Source organism: Ranitomeya variabilis, chromosome 4 (assembly GCF_051348905.1).
Source record: "Ranitomeya variabilis isolate aRanVar5 chromosome 4, aRanVar5.hap1, whole genome shotgun sequence".
Lineage (NCBI taxonomy): Eukaryota > Metazoa > Chordata > Amphibia > Anura > Dendrobatidae > Ranitomeya > Ranitomeya variabilis.
The window spans coordinates 563,313,470-563,331,566 of NC_135235.1; positions in this window are offsets into that span (position 1 = coordinate 563,313,470).

The window sequence follows — 18,097 nt, forward strand, 5'->3', positions numbered from 1 at the left end:
CTAAAAAATCATTTCTGTGAAAAAAAAGAGGAATTTTTATTTTCAAGGCACTGCGTTATAAACTGTAGTGAAACACTTGGGGGTTCAAAGCTCCCAAAACAAATCTAGATAAGTTCCTTAGGGGGTCTACTTTCCAAAATGGTGTCACTTGTGGGGGGTTTTAATGTTTAGGCACATCAGGGGCTCTCCAAACACAACATGGCGTCCCATCTTAATTCCAGTCAATTTTGCATTGAATAGTAAAATAGCGCTCCTTCCCTTCCGAGCTCTGCTATGCGCCCAAACAGTGGTTTACCCCCACATATAGGGTATCGTCGTACTCAGGACAAATTGCACAACAACTTTTGTGGTCTAATTTCTTTTCTTACCCTTGGGAAAATAAAAAAAAGGGGGCGAAAAGATCATTTTTTGTGAAAAAATATGATTTTTTATTTTTACGGCTCTGCATTATAAACTTCTGTGAAGCACTTGTTGGGTCAAAGTGCTCAACACACATCTAGATAAGTTCCTTAAGGGGTCTACTTTCCAAAATGGTGTCACTTGTGGGGGGTTTCAATGTTTAGGCACATCAGGGGCTCTCCAAACGCAACATGGCGTCCCATCTCAATTCCAGTCAATTTTGCATTGAAAAGTCAAATGGTGCTCCTTCCCTTCCGAGCTCTGCCCTGCACCCAAACAATGGTTTACACCCACATATGGGGTATCGTCGTACTCAGGACAAATTGCACAACAACCTTTGTGGTCTAATTTCTTCTCTTACCCTTGAGAAAATAAAAAAATGGGGGCGAAAAGATCATTTTTGTGAAAAAATATGATTTTTTATTTTTACGGCTCTGCATTATAAACTTCTGTGAAGCACTTGTTGGGTCAAAGTGCTCACCACACATCTAGATAAGTTCCTTAGGGGGTCTAATTTCCAAAATGGTGTCACTTGTGGGGGGTTTCAATGTTTAGGCACATCAGGGGCTCTCCAAACGCAACATGGTGTCCCATGTCAATTCCAGTCAATTTTGCATTGAAAAGTCAAATGGCGCTCCTTTCCTTCCGAGCTCTGCCGTGCACCCAAACAGTGGTTTACCCCCACATATGGGGTATCAGCGTACTCAGGACAAATTGTACAACAACTTTTGGGGTCCATTTTCTCCTGTTACCCTTGGTAAAATAAAACAAATTGGAGCTGAAATAAATTTTGTGTGAAAAAAAGTTAAATGTTCATTTTTATTTAAACATTCCAAAAATTCCTGTTAAACACCTGAAGGGTTAATAAATTTCTTGAATGTGGTTTTGAGCACCTTGAGGGGTGCAGTTTTTAGAATGGTGTCACACTTGGGTATTTTCTGTCATATAGACCCCTCAAAATGACTTCAAATGAGATGTGGTCCCTAAAAAAAAATGGTGTTGTAAAAATGAGAAATTTCTGGTCAACTTTTAGCCCTTATAACTCCCTAACAAAAAAAAATTTGGTTCCAAAATTGTGCTGATGCAAAGTAGACATGTGGGAAATGTTACTTATTAAGTATTTTGCGTGACATATGTCTGTGATTTAAGGGCATAAAAATTCAAAGTTGGAAAATTGCGAAATTTTCAAAATTTTCGCCAAATATCCGTTTTTTTTCACAAATAAACGCAAGTTATATCGAAGAAATTTTACCACTGTCATGAAGTACAATATGTCACGAGAAAACAATGTCAGAATCGCCAAGATCCGTTGAAGCGTTCCAGAGTTGTAACCTCATAAAGGGACAGTGGTCAGAATTGTAAAAATTGGCCAGGTCATTAACGTGCAAATCACCCTTGGGGGTGAAGGGGTTAAATTTGTCACTCTGTTTCATTGCAGCCATTTGGTAAATTAAAAAAGTTCATTTTTTTCTCATTAATGTACACTCTGCACCTCACCTTGACTGAAAAAAAAACAGAAATGTAGTAATTTTTGCAATTTTATTAAAAAAGAAAAACTGAAATATCACATGGTCATAAGTATTCAGACCCTTTGCTCAGTATTGAGTAGAAGCACCCTTCTGAGCTAGTACAGCCTTGAGTCTTCTTGGGAATGATGCAACAAGTTTTTCACACCTGGATTTGGGGATCCTCTGCCATTCTTCCTTGCAGATCCATTCCAGTTCCGTCAGGTTGGATGGTGAACGTTGGTGGACAGCCATTTTCAGGTCTCTCCAGAGATGCTCAGTTGGGTTTAGGTCAGGGCTCTGGCTGGGCCAGTCAAGAATGGTCACAGAGTTGTTCTGAAGCCACTCCTTTGTTATTTTAGCTGTGTGCTTAGGATCATTGTCTTGTTGGAAGGTGAACCTTCGGCCAAGTCTGAGGTCCAGAGCATTCTGGAAGAGGTTTTCAGCCAGGATATCTCTGTACTTAGCCACATTCATGTTTCCTTCAATGACAACCAGTTGTTCTGTCCCTGCAGCAGAAAAACACCCCCATAGCATGATGCTGCCACCACGTTTCACTGTAAGGATTGTATTGGGCAGGTGATGAGCAGTGCCTGGTTTTCTCCACACATACCGCTTAGAATTATCACGAAAAAGGTCTGTCTTCATCTCATCAGACCATAGACTCTTATTTCTCATAGTTTGGGAGCCCTTCATGTGTTTTTTAGCAAACGCTATGTGGGCTCTCATATGACTTGCACAGAGACATAAAGGCCCGACTGCTGGAGGGCTGCAGTGATAGTTCACTTTGTGAAACTTTCTCCTATCTCCCTACTGCATCTCTGGAGTTCAGCCACGGTGATCTTGGGGTTCTTCTTTACCTCTCTCACCAAGGCTCTTCTCCCACGATTGCTCAGTTTGGATGGACGGTCAGGTCTAGGAAGACTTCTGGTGGTCCCAAACTTCTTCCATTTAAGGATTATGGAGGCCACTGTGCTCTTAGGAACCTTGAGTACTGCAGAAATTCTGTTGTACCCTTGGCCAGATCTGTGCCTTGCCACAATTCTGTCTCTGAGCTCCGTGGCCAGTTCCTTTGACCCCATGATTCTCATTTGGTCTGACATGCACTGTGAGGTCCTATATAAACAGGTGTGTGGCTTTCCAAATCAAGTCCTATCAGTTTAATTAAACACAGCTGACCATGGGATATTTCAGTTTTTATTTATTAAATTTGCAACAATTTCTACATTTGTTTTTTTCAGCCAAGATGGGGTGCAGAGTGTGCGTTAATGTGAAAAAATGAATTTACCAAATGGCTGCAATTAAACAAAGAGTGAAAAAGTAAAAGGGGTCTGAATACTTTCCGTACCCACTGTAGATCCAGAAAAGCCACTGGACTTTGCACAATAAGTATCACTGTAGATGTAGAAATTGTGAAAGTTTCTAAAGATACCCACAAACAGAAGATCAAAGACCAAACCCTATACGTTGTATGGGTACCTTAAGGCTGTGGGTGGTAGATAGGATATAAATGCACAATAATTTATCATAGCTTACTTAGAGGGGTTGTCCAGGCTTGGGGTTCAAGTCTGTAGCCACTCTATGTGACTGCAAATTTGTGAATGCTCACAGCGCGCAGTGTGTGCGCTGTCAGGATTCTCTGGTACCGTTATAATGACTGCAAGTATGTGATTTGCATACATACGTTCACGTGCCAACTAGACATGCATGTTCTTACTGAATACAAGTTTATTGCGTGAGGCTGAACACATCTAGTCGGAATGTGGCTGGAAGTATGTAAATCGCGTACTTGTGTTACATGACCGCCCGCTCCCAGCATTGGCACCAGAGGATTCACAAGACATGAGCCCCAAGCTTGGACAACCCTTTTTTTTATAACTGTAAGTTTTTATTAGAAATTTTACAATTTTATAACAAATTTATAACAAATAGACAGTCGTCCAGACATATAATAACAATCCAAGGCGTGTGAAGATTGCATTGAAGGAGTTACAATGTCAGGTTAGTGTAAGACCCAAAACTAAGAGAGAAGAAAAAAAAATTCCCTCATCTTATCCCAGTTAGAAAAATACTACAAAACATACAAGTAAAGGCAAAAGGAAGCATCCAGTGTTGAACTGGGGTGACAAGGGCCCACCAATAACATTGACTTTGGGAGGGCCCACTTTTCACCTGCATGCAAATATTATACTACCTTCGTTCACAAATTTACCTATTTCTCTATGTAATAATAAACTAGGTAGCGTGGTTAATGAATGATGAGATGCTGCTTTTTTCTGTACAGAGTGAATTATGCCAAGTTCTGCCCATACAGTGGGGTTGGGGGCCCAGGTCTACACAGGGGCCCACCGGGGGATTCCCCTGTTACCCTGTTGGTCAGTCTGAGCCTGTTTGTTACACATGGAGGAAAGACAATTATGGCAGCTAAATAGGAAAGGGTTCTTTACAGTAAGAGCAATCAGACTGGAATGCCGACCACAAGAGCTAGTAATGGCAGTTACTATAACAACATTTAAAAAAGGTCTGGATGCTTTTTTAACAAAACATGACATTGTGAGTTATAAATATTCTAGCAATATAAAATATATAACTTTGAAGATAGGTTGAACTTGATGGTCTTAGGTCTTTTTTCAACCTATGTAATTATGTGAACTGTACATTAGGAACATGCTTGGAATGTAATTCCCTATAATATTATTTTACAAGTAATTTCCTCTTATTTTTTCTGTGTAAAGTGCAAGCTATAAAACCAATCTCTGGATTTAAAAAGTGCAAAACACTCCTGAAACACTTGCACATTTAATCTGTATTTCTTATGGTGCCTAAGGGAAGCCATAATGATAGGCGCCTGCTTGGTAACGAGTGCAGTTATTTGCCTCTATAATGAAGTGAATAACCAATGATGAAAGAGTTAATACTTGGGTCCTGCCCCTGCAGTAACCATGACAACTGTTATGAGGTCATAAACAAGTGTGATAAAGAAGAGTCCATAATAGAAGGCCGCACTGCCACGATCAGTGGTATTACTGATGCACCTGAGGACGTTGAGCTTGACCACCCCATGTAATGTGCCGTCCTTGGTGAAATTTGGAGGTTCTAGCAGGGAAAGGGTTTGTCTGCTTTAGACACCCCCAGGGCATGGGAAGGTAACCGAGGGGGGTCCCAAGCACAGGATCCCCCTTCTGTTACCCTCTACCAAGAGCTGCTCTCCTTTGGGAGTTTATGGAAGCACCTATGACTTTAATGGGTGATAAATTGGGATGGGAGAAGGGGGAGGGGTATTTCTCCTATTAGAGGTTATCCATTATGAACAATCCCTGTAACCAAAAGTCTAAATTTATGAGAGGTGGACCTGGATCTGTAAGGAAGAAATGGTTCATCCATCTGGGCAATTAGATCAACTAAACTGGATCGAACAACCAAGGTGGTGACCAATACCACAGCCAGATTTCTCCCACATCCAATTTATCACATTTATAGTCTATATTTGTTATGTCGTTCTCTGTAAATCTGGTAAAATGTACAAATTTAAAACTTGTTACATCTGTTGTATATATCGGCACTAACTCTCTAAGCCCAAGGGAAGGGCAATCCTCCAGCCATGGTTTCCTAGAGGTTTCCACCACAGGGGGTTTTTCCTCTCCTGAGTGCTGGAGGGTGACTCTTCATGAGTCGGGGGTTGTGCCATTTTTGGTGTCATGTGAATGTAAATAAAACTGAGATCGTTTGACACCTAATTACAATGCTTTGTGTATTTATTTTGTGTGTCTGTGTGATTCATTTTGTTTGGGATTCGGGGTCCATCACATGTCACTGTGTCATATGGCCGGTATTCTGCCAGCCACAGTTTTGCCCCAGGTGTTGCTCCTGGTCTGCTGAATATCATGGAGCAGAGAGGACAAACAAGTGTGCACTCATCATTGGAATAAGTACTTATACTATAGAAAATTACAAGCAGCTTCCTCGCCTCATTCACACAGTGAGTATTTTTGGCCAGTATTTTACATCGGTATTTGTCAGCTAAAAAAATAGACAGCAGCAAACACTGAGAAAAATATTAACTGAATGACTGTCACCTCTTCTGTGTTTTGAATCCACTCCTGGAGTCTGTTAACAAATACTGATGCAAAATATCGCCATGTAAAAGTGCTGGAAATCCTTACTGTCTTTATCATTACATCGATGACAGCGCGGCAGTCAGTAACTTAGCTCAGTGACTCTGCTTGAGTAGACATCATAAGCTGCTGAGCTCACTAATTGTCTGCAGCTCTGTCGATGTGAAGTCAGCGCTGCAGACGTGAAGTCAGCGCTGCAGACAATAACAGATACCATGGGTGGCACTAGAGATTCAGCCCTGGAGCATGGGAGAGTGTGTAAAGTATAGGGGGACAGAGATTTCACTTTTTGAATACCCTTCATAAAAACCGACGCATTTCGAACCAGGACTAAGAACGTTGGTTCTGATAGAAAGTGTTCACTTCAACCTTTTGCAAAGTTCATATATTTTTTCACTTTTTCAATGGATTCAATTAAAAAATTATATTCTGGAAGCTGGATCCTTTACCGTTTTTGGACTTGTTTACTTTTTTAATACTACAAAAATTGAGGTGTGTTGAATTTTTGAAATCTTGCGAATTATATGTGTTTTATTTGCAAGATTTCCCCTTACACTTTAATGAGATGCCGAATATTCGCATATAAAAAATTCATATGGGTTTTTATTACATTTCAGCAGCAAAAAAATGGATGTAATCCACATGCACAAATAACATTATCATTAAATCAATCAAAGCTCAATGCAAACAGGAAGTTTACAAAACAAAGTAATTTTAATTAAAAAATTATATTCAAAAAGAAGCAGGAGCGAAACTGAAAAAATGCAATAAAAACGTAAAAAAAACACTCAAAAGGCAACGAAGAAACACAAATAACCTAATCTGTCAAGTTGAAGAATGAAATTCTGCAGGAAATCTACAGCTTCAAAATCTCACCAAATACTCATCGTAGAAACATAGCCTAAGGCCGGTTTCACACGTCAGTGGCTCCGGTACGTGAGGTGACAGTTTCCTCATGTACCGGAGCCACTGACACACGTAGACACATTGAAATCAATGCATCTGTGCAGATGTCATTGATTTTTTGCGGACCGTGTCTCCGTGTGCCAAACACGGAGACATGTCAGTGTTCGTGGGAGCGCACGTTGTCCGTGTGCAGTCCGTGTGCCATGCAGGAGACAGCTCTACAGTAAGCGCTGTCCCCCCCACATGGTGCTGAAGCCGCCATTCATATCTTCTCTGCAGCAGCGTTTGCTGTAGAGAAGATATGAATAATCCTTTTTTTTTTTTGTTTCTGGTGTTTAACATAAAGATCCCTGTCCCCACCCCCTCCCACCCCCTGAGCGCCCACCCGCTGTTATTAAAATACTCACCCAGCTCCCTCGCAGTGTCCTGTCCTGGCCGCAGCTTCTCCTGTATGCGGTCACGTGGGGCCGCCCATTACAGAAATGAATATGCGGCTCCACCCCTATGGGAGGTGGAGCCGCATATTCATGACTGTAATCGGCGGCCCCACGTGACCGCTCATACAGTAGAAGGTGCGGCCAGGACAGGACACTGCGAGGGAGCCGGGTGAGTATTTTAATAACAGCGGGCGGGCGCACAGGGGGTGGGAGGGGGGTGGGGACAGGGATCTTTATGTTAAACACCAGAAACAAACAAAAAAAAAGATTATTCATATCTTCTCTACAGCAAATGCTGCTGCAGAGAAGATATGAATGGCGGCTTCAGCACCACGTGGGGGGGACAGTGCTTATCTCTAGCGCTGTCTCCTGCACGGTGCGTGTGGTACCCAGTCGGCACACGGGCGGCACACGTGTGCCGCACGTGTGCCACACTGATGTGCCACAGAAACGCACGGGCACGGATAATTCTGGTACCGATTTTTCCGGTACCGGAATTATCTGGACGTGTGAGACTGGCCTTAGAGGGTAATTTCACTGATTGTGAGACGGGAGATGAGAGACAAGTCTGCTGCCAATGGGAGAGAATTTGTGGTCTAAATTATGTGATTGTCCAGCTAAGAAAAAAGTGCACAAAAAACCCCAAAACAAAACATTTTGATATGGTATCTTGAAGAATACTAAGGAATATAGGGGAGTCCTTTGTCCGTGATCCTCATGGTCAGTGTGGTTACAGAGAACATGTCTTGCTCTTGCCTCCGGACGGCTGTTACACCCTGCAGTAACTGACAATCCATGGATATGAATAAGCCCTATATTGTGAGCGGCAGCCAGGGCCGTAGTCATGTCCCACGTAGGTGTCCGCTTTAGCGTGCCCTGACCACCCGCATCACATATATACAGTCCCACTGTCTCACTTGACTGGTTCTCAGTGGCCTCCCTTAGGGTATGTGCACACGTTGCGGATTTTGCTGCGGATTTTTCCGCAGCGGATTTGGAAAATCCGCAGTGCAAAACCACTGCGGTTTTCACTGCGGATTTTCACGCGGTTTCTTCTGCGGATTCCTCTGCGGGTTTTCAACTGCACTTTCCTATTGGTGCAGGTTGAAAACCGCTGCGGAATCCGCAGAAAGAAGTGACATGCTACTTCTTTTTTTCTGCAGCGTTTCCGCGTGGAATTTTCCGCAGCATGTGCACTGCGGTTTTTGTTTTCCATAGGTTTACATAGTACTGTACACCGCATGGAAAACTGCTGCGGATCCGCAGCGTCAAATCCGCTGCAGATCCGCAACGTGTGCACATAGCCTTAGACGCAGGGACACTTCTTCACATAATGAGACAGAGTCCAATTCCAACTTAAAACGTAGAACTTTGCTTGTTTCCAATCGCAGCAAGTCCACATCAGGTACAGCATCAACAGAGTTCTGCACAGTTCACATCCTTCGCTTTCAAAGTGCTCTTCCCTATGTCCTTTAGGTTATACCCGGTTTGTCCCATCTTGACCGGTACTGCAGCGTCCTCCCTGTTCAGCTTCGCTACATTCAGGATTCCCTTGTCTGTTTCACACCAGACATAAGGGCATCTGCCCAAGTAGAAAGCTGCCACATTTTGGAGCGACCTGCGTTTCTGTTCTGCGGTGACTTCTGCTATCACCTCTGCTCTCACTTCTGCTGTTTCTGCTGCTCTCCCTTCTGCTGTTCTGCTGCTCTCACTTCTGCTATCCTGGACGACTGGGCTTCACACTTAACGTTACATGGCCCCTGCTTAGCTGGGGGGCCCCCAGGCCCAGCTGACCTGCCTGGGCTCCCTAGTCTGACCCCAAACCAAGAAATCCTCCTGTCTTACCTACAGTTGGCCCCTCCTAAGTTAACTGTGACTGTTCCTGAGTTCCTGGCATATAGAAAATAAAGAGGGGGCTGACAGCACTCTCTTATTGGGGCGCCCGTTCCATGTCCAGGGAACCTTCCTGGATATCTCAAACAGTCCAAAGGCAGATGAACAGCACTCCAGCCAGGTGTAGTAATATCAAAAAGAAGTATTTATTCAGCCATAATAAAGCGACGTTTCGACCACAATTTGGTCTTTTTCAAGCATATATAGCAGTGTTAAGGGCTGGCTTAAATAGTGTGGATACCACACAGGGCACCAATCACGATCCAGTCACAGCCCACATTAAAATAGTTACAAAATTACAACACATAACATACATCAGGAATATGTGTATTTACTAATCTCCAATAATAATATATCCACCATACAAATAATCCCAATAATCCATTTATAAATGCAGAATCTGTGCTTTGTTTATCTTATGTTCAGCAAATCCACTTAATGCATCATCGTTTCCATGGAGATCTTCATCCAATAGGTGCAATCCTACTGGAATCTTCTTAACCAACCGGATTCAATGAAGAGTGTCGGCGCCAAAAGGGGAAACATCCTATCCCTACATTCCATGTATTCTGACACAACCTGTATAACCAATCCGGCATCCCCTTCTATATCAAATATACCTACATCATAATAATAATAATAATCTTTATTTATATAGCGCCAACATATTCCGCAGCGCTTTACAGTTTAACAGTTTCAAACACAACAGTAATAGGTAACAATGTTAACAATACAGTAATAAAGCAAAATAAGACGATATAAGACGACCCTGCTCGTGAGAGCTTACAATCTACAATGAGGTGGGGAGATACAAAGTACAGGTGTGTATTTACAATGATGTATTTACAATGATGGTCCAGCCATCTTCAGGGGGTGGGGGGTAGATGGAGATAGTGAATGGGCTACACACACACACACGCAAACATAAAATGACTGATTAGGGAACGTGATAGGCCGCTCTGAACAAATGAGTTTTGAGCGAGCGCCTAAAACTATGCAAGTTGTGGATGGTCCTAATATCTTGGGGTAGAGCATTCCAGAGGATTGGCGCAGCACGGGAGAAGTCTTGGAGTCGGGAGTGGGAGGTACGGATTAGTGCAGAGGTTAGTCGAAAGTCGTTTGCAGAGCGCAGCGGTCGGCTAGGCCGATAGACAGAAATGAGGGAGGAGATGTAAGGGGGTGCTGCACTGTGGAGAGCTTTGTGGGTGAGAACAAGTACTTTGAATTGTATCCTGTAGTGAATGGGCAGCCAGTGTAACGACTGGCGAAGAGCGGACACGTCCGAGTAACGATTAGCCAGATGGACGACCCTGGCTGCTGCATTAAGGATAGACTGGAGAGGGGAAAGTCGCGTGAGGGGGATGCCAATTAATAGAGAGTTGCAGTAGTCCAGACGGGAGTGGATTAGGGCGACAGTGAGAGTTTTTGTGGTCTCCATGGTGAGAAAAGGGCGGATTCTAGAGATGTTCTTATCATCATCAAGTGTCCATACCCCGGTATCACCGCCGAGTCGCAGATCCTCACGGAAGCCATAGTGAAAGAGCACAGGCACGCCGCATACCAGACGCGCCCCCACCACGTGATTGCAGTGAGGACACTCCCAGCAACAACACACACACACGTCATCCAACAATGGTCTCATGTGATCGCGACTCAAGCCGGTTACCCGGGTGACACTAGTAAAAAATAGAAAATTATGTAATATTTCTTTACTCCATCTTATACTCATCATCGATTACAGGCTGTTAATAGCCAACAGCTGCATTCACAATTTTACAGAATAAATAGCAGTAATTTCTGACTCAGTGCCTTGAGGTTTAGATTATGGATACTTAGAATAGGCCAGTATTATCAGATCAGTGGGACTCTTCACACCCCATAAAGAGCTGCACAAGTGCTGTTAGAATGAGTCACAGCACTTGTGCCAGCACTACAACCAGTGTCGGACTGGGGTGACAAGGGCCCACCAGTAACATTGACTTTGGGGGGGGCCCATTTTTCACCTGCATGCAAATATTATACTACCTTCGTTTACAAATGTACCTATATCTCTATATAATAATAAAATGGGTAGTTTGGTTAATGAATGATGAGATGCTGCTTTTTTCTGTACAGAGTGAATCAAGTGAATTATGCCAAGTTCTGCCCATACAGTGGGGTTGCGGGCCCAGATCTGCACAGGGGCCCACTGGGGGATTCCCGTTAGCCTGTGGGCCTGTCCAAGCCTGGAAGTATCCCGGGTAAATCTTGACAAAGACAGACATGTAGACAGGACATCCACACAAGGGTAAGGGGGAAAAGTACAACATCAGAGAAAAGGAAAGACCCAGTAGTTAAAAGTTATCTCAGTTATTTACCTGGGCCCAATAGTAATCCCAGGGGGCCCAAACAGAATCAAAGCTATCCACTCTTGCATTCAGAAGAGCCGTCATATCCTCCATCATCCGAATATCATTGATTCTATGTGATAGATGCTGATTGGAGGGAGGAGAGGTCTGCTTCCAATTAAGGGCAATCAGACTCCTAGCTGCAGTAAGGATATGCAATAACATATTTGCTGAATTTTTTCCCCATCCCCCTGGGTGTAATATTTTAGAGGTATACAAGTGGGTCCTGACCCACTTCAGCATAGAGGACCCTGGAGATCAGCTGTTTCACCTCTTCCCAAAAGTTCATAATCCCAGTGCAAGACCAAAAAATGTGATACTGTGTTCCCTCCCCAGAACCACATCGCCAACATCTATCCGAAATTGAAGGATTGAATCTCTGAAGGAGATCAGGAGTGTGATACCAAAAAATTAGTAGTTTATATTGATTCGCCTTGTAGAGAGTGCAAATAGAGGACTTAGCTGCTTTTTCCCAAATAATGCTCCAACTCTGGGGCGACAACCCCTTTCCCAAAATGGACTCCCATTTGCACATAAGGATGTTTAACCTGTTGGCTTCCTAAGGGGGAAAGCAAAATTCTATATATTTCAGATATTAGCCCTTTAGTCGATGGCCCTCTCCTGCAAATTCTCTCAAAGTCCGTTGGAAGAGAGACCCCAGAAGAGCCATAGAGTGAACAGGCAAATGCTTTATCTGCACATATTGGTAGAACTCTTTATTAGGCCGGTTTCACACGTCAGTGGCTCCGGTACGTGAGGTGTCAGTTTCCTCACGTACCGGAGCCACTGACACACGTAGACACATTGAAATCAATGCATCTGTGCAGATGTCATTGATTTTTTGCGGACCGTGTCTCCGTGTGCCAAACACGGAGACATGTCAGTGTTCGTGGGAGCGCACGTATTACAGAAATGAATATGCGGCTCCACCCCTATGGGAGGTGGAGCCGCATATTCATGACTGTAATCGGCGGCCCCACGTGACCGCTCATACAGTAGAAGGTGCGGCCAGGACAGGACACTGCGAGGGAGCCGGGTGAGTATTTTATTAACAGCGGGCGGGCGCACAGGGGGTGGGGACAGGGATCTTTATGTTAAACACCAGAAACAAAAAAAAAAAAGGATTATTCATATCTTCTCTGCAGCAAATGCTGCTGCAGAGAAGATATGAATGGCGGCTTCAGCACCACATGGGGGGGGGGACAGTGCTTATCTCTAGCGCTGTCTCCTGCACGGTGCGTGTGGTACCCAGTCGGCACACGTGTGCCACACTGATGTGCCACAGAAACGCACGGGCACACGGATAATTCCGGTACTGATTTTTCCGGTACCGGAATTATCTGGACGTGTGGGACAGGCCTTAGTAATAGGGTACTTGGACTTGATAGCATCGAAAGTGAGAAACTCTAGCGTGTCCCCGTCTACTAAGTCCACAAACCTAAATAAGCCCGCGGGTGTGCCATTGCATGTTCCATACTATTTGACAAGAGGGGTTGGAATATGAAAGAAATCACTGGTGAATTAGGAGAGGCCAGACCAAACCTCTTTCCACAAGATTGCCATATCTCCCTCGTGAATCGCATGGGGCCCAATAGGTCCACTGGGATTTTAATGGTCCTATTTGACCATAATAATGAGTTTGGGTGCATTGGTGCCAACCATAGTTTTTCAACCTCTGTCCATTTATTATATGCCCATAACGAAGCCCATAAGGGAATTCTACGTAAATGAGCGGCCCAATAATATTTAATAATATCAGGAGACGACAGGCCCCCGTGATGTGAGAGACGAGGACACGCCTGGAGATCCTGTGACGCCTATCATTCCATACGTACCTTAACATGGCTGCCTGGAGGGATTTAAGTTCACATATTGGGACTTTGACCGGTAGGGTCTCAAAAAAGTATAGTAACTTAGGAAGGAGGGACATCTTAAGAGAAGTAATGCGGCCAATCAATGATAGGGAGAGAGGTTTCCATTTATCCATTAGTTTCTTTAGGTCAGTCAAGAGTGGAGGGAAGTTAGTGCTATACAGACTACCATAAGAGGAAGAGAATTTAACCCCAAGGTATCTAATTGCCTGAGACTTCCATCTAAATTTGAAATTAAGTTTAAGATGATCCAGTACATCCGGAGGGATATTTAGAGGGAGGGCTTCAGTTTTTGAGGTGTTTAGTTTATTCCCCGATAAGTCACCATATTTCCTATGGTCCTCCATCAGATTAGGCAGTGTTATATGGAGATTTGTTAAGGTCAACAGAACATCATCTGCAAATGAGGAAATCTTGAACATTTTGTCCCTGACATGTATTCTTGAAATATTTGGGTTTTGTCTTATCATTACTGCCAGGGGTTCAATACACAGGGTATACAATAGGGGGGGACAGAGGGCAGCCTTGGCGTGTACCGTTTGATATTTTGAATGGAGAAGTGCTGAAGGGAAGCAGGATAGCTGCAAGAAAAGGGCCTAAAAAAGCCATAGACTTTCAATGTCTCAATTAGAAAGGACCAATTAAGACAATCAAACGCTTTTTCTGCGTCCAGACTCCGTATGATAGCCTGTAATTTATTTTTATTAGCCACATCTATTAAGTCAATTGCCCTTCTAGTATTGTTACTCCCCTGATGGTTAGGAACAAAGCTCACTTGGTCCTTATTAGTGAGTTGGGGAAGCCAGGAGTTTAGTCTGTTAGCCAGAATGCGAGTGAAAATCTTTAAATCCGAGTTTAATAATGCGATTGGGCGATAGTTTGAACAATCCAGTGGGTCCCTCCCCAGTTTTGGAATAAGAAATAGATAGGAATGTATTATCGAATCTGGCATGGATGAGCCCTCTATAAATGAGTAAAATAATCTGACCATCTGGGGAGAGAGCTTATTCATGAAAGTTTTGTAATATAGATAGGTCAGCCTGTCCGGGCCCGGAGATTTGCCCAAGGGGAGGTCTTTCAAAACATCTACCACCTCAAGCGTGACCTGTTGATTTAGACATGCTAAAGCCTCCAGACATCCCCTTTTAAAGGGGATCTGTCACCAGATTTTACAATCCAAACTGTACATATTGATAAATGCTCAAGCAATTTGAAAATGAACATTTTATGATCCCTACTGTAGCTGGACTCATAAATTGTTTGTCGTAATATCATGATTATACAGCCATTGGATAGTCAAAGTAAGTTTGCCAGCCTCATCAGGACCGGTTTATTAATGTATTCAGTTTGGATTATGAAATCTGGTGACAGATCAGATTTCTGTAGACTCCAGGAAAGATGTGACACCTATAAAAGTGTCTGGAAATACATAATATGATCCTAAATTCCAGATGTGTCAGAAGTTAGATTTTCTGTCATGGATTTGCATCAATTCATGCAGTCAGACTTCACCCTTTACAGTGTACCCTTTTCAAAAAGTGAAATCAGCTGCAACTCCAGATTTATTTGTGCAAACCATGTTATATACACTGCTCAAAAAAATAAAGGGAACACAAAAATCCCACATCCCAGATATCACTGAATGAAATATTCCAGTTGTAAATCTTTATTCATTACATAGTGGAATGTGTTAAGAACACTAAAATCTAAAAATGATCAACGTAAATGACAACTAATATCCCACGGAGGTCTGAAGTTGGAATGATGCTCAAAATCAAAGTGGAAAATGAAGTTACAGGCTGATCCAACTTCAGTGGAAAGGCCTCAAGACAAGGAAATGATGCTCAGTAGTGTGTGGCCTCCACGTGCCTGTATGACCTCCCTACAACGCCTGGGCATGCTCCTGATGAGGCGGTGGATGTTCTCCTGAGGGATCTCCTCCCAGACCTGGACTAAAGCATCCACCAACTCCTGGACAGTCTGTGGTGCACAGCGTGACGGTGGACAGTGCGAGACATGATGTCCCAGATGTTTTCAATCGGATTCAGGTCTGCGGAACGGGCGGGCCAGTCCATAACTTCAATGGCTTCATCGTGCAGGAACTGCTGACACTCCAGCCACATGAGGTCTGGCATTATCCTGCATTAGGAGGAACCCAGAGGCAACCTCACCAGCATATGGTCTCACAAGGGGTCTGAGGATCTCATCTCGATACCTAATGGCAGTCAGGCTACCTCTGGCGAGCACATGGAGGGCTGTGCGGCCCTCCAAAGAAATACCACCCCACACCATTACTGACCCACTGCCAAACCGGTTATGCTGAAGGATGTTGCAGGCAGATCGCTCTCCACGGTGTCTCCAGACTCTGTCACATGTGCTCAGTGTGAACCTGCTTTCATCTGTGAAGAGCACAGGGCAGCAGTGGCGAATTTACCAATCCTGGTGTTCTGTGGCAAACGCCAAGCATCCTGTACGGTGTTGGGCTGTGAGCACAACCCCCATCTGTGGAAGTCGGGCACTCAGGCCATCCTCATGGAGTCGGTTTCTAACAGTTTGTGCAGACACATGCACATTTGTGGCCTGCTGGAGGTCATTTTGCAGGGCTCTGGCAGTGCTCCTCCTTGCACAAAGGCTGAGGTGGCGGTCCTGCTGCTGGGTAGTTGCCCCTTTCACATCTCCTGGTGTACTGGCCTGTCTCCTGGTAGCGCCTCCAGCCTCTGGACACTATGCTGACAGATACAGCAAACCTTGCCACAGCTCGCATTGATGTGCCATCCTGGATGAGCTGCACTACCTGAGCCACTTGTGTGGGTTATAGAGTCCGTCTCATGCTACCATGAGTGTGAAAGCACAACCAACATTCAAAAGTGACCAAAACATCAGCCAGAAAGCATTGGTACTGAGATGTGGTCTGTGGTCCCCATCTGCAGAACCACTCCTTTATTGAATGTGTCGTGATAATTGCCAATAATTTTCATCTGTTGTCTATTCCATTTGCACACAGCATGCAAAATTGATTGTCAAACAGTGTTGCTTTCTAAGTGGACAGTTTGATTTCACAGAAGTTTGATTTACTTGGAGTTATATTCTGTTGTTTAAGTGTTCCCTTTTGTCTTTGCATATTTTCACTAATGATATCTACACTGGCAGAGTACTGTTTTGTTAGGTTAAAGTTTTCTGAAGATTCCTTCAATGAAAGGAAATTGACAGTTCTAACTATTCTAAATCGAGGTACAAGCGTGTGTGTTAATACGTGGTCACACTTCCAAACAATGGTAAATACTAATAAGTCACCGAAGTGTCAAAATTGTACCTTTCACTACTATAGTTAGGCCATACAATGGCGCCACCTTGTGGTCACCTAAGTTTTCTATAATGCTCATTCCAGGACAAGACTCGCATGCATCCGAAAAGGTATAAGATGAAATTTACTGCTAGGTCTCATCCAGGCGTCCACGATATTTCACATATGCAAAAAAAATTATGAGTTATCACTGTTTTAAGTCTGAGTGTCATCAGTGTTTGCTCAGTATGCCAGTTTTTTTACAGTGATTTTCACGTATCATAAAAAAATAAAACAGCAAAACTTCTATCTATTGCAATGCTAATCACAAACAAAACACTGATGTCGTGTGCCATCTGTTATTTCCAAGGACCCATACACTTTGGTGGGTTCATGATTCGTAAAAAATATGGATACATGAATGGCACTATAGACTTTAATGATTTTGTGTTGCAGCCAAGAAAATCACTGATGAAACAAGTATGCGATTCATGGATGTCTGAGTGAGGACATATACAGGGTTCTTCTCTATTAACATCCATGTGGCATTTCACCACATGAGATTATTTAAGGTATGACCCCAATTTGGGTGCTAAATTGTAAAAATTATTAAAGGGAATCTGTCACCTCATTTTTCGCATATAAGCTTTGGCCACCACCATTACCTGAAAAATAAGAAAATCAAGTTAGATTATACTCACCCAGGGGCGGTCCGGGTCAGCCGTACTGATTTGCCCTGTTGAGGGCAGAGTGATCTCCCATGTTGCTAGCACAGGTAGCTTTACCACTGCAGACAAGGCTGAAACAGGCTAACACTCCATGCTTAGAAAACCGGCCACCTATGATAGACTGCAGCGGTGGCCTGTAACCAAGACAACAGGCACTAAGCTGTAGAATTAAAAATCCCTCCTATTATGAGAGCAGAGAGGATTTCTAATAAGTGGAAAATTGCAAAAGTTGATATTGGAGCATATGAAAAGTAGTTATTCTAAGAGGACAAAACCCCTTTAAAGGCAGCCTGACAACTTGCTCAGGTCCCCCAAGCCGCCACTATGTATTTATTTCTGTGAATATCCTTTCTAATAAGTCTTTTTTATTGTCTAAAGGATTACTTCATACTGATTCAAACTATTTTATAGCGTTGGTGGTGATATGCCAATTAGTGGGTGACAAGTCGTGGAGGCGTTCAGGTTCCCTTTAAGTCATAACGGTATTATGATTTCAGCAAGAATGTTCATCATGCAATGAAAAGACACAATGTACATTGGGAAATTGTGTATCAATTCCTTATATTTTCCAAG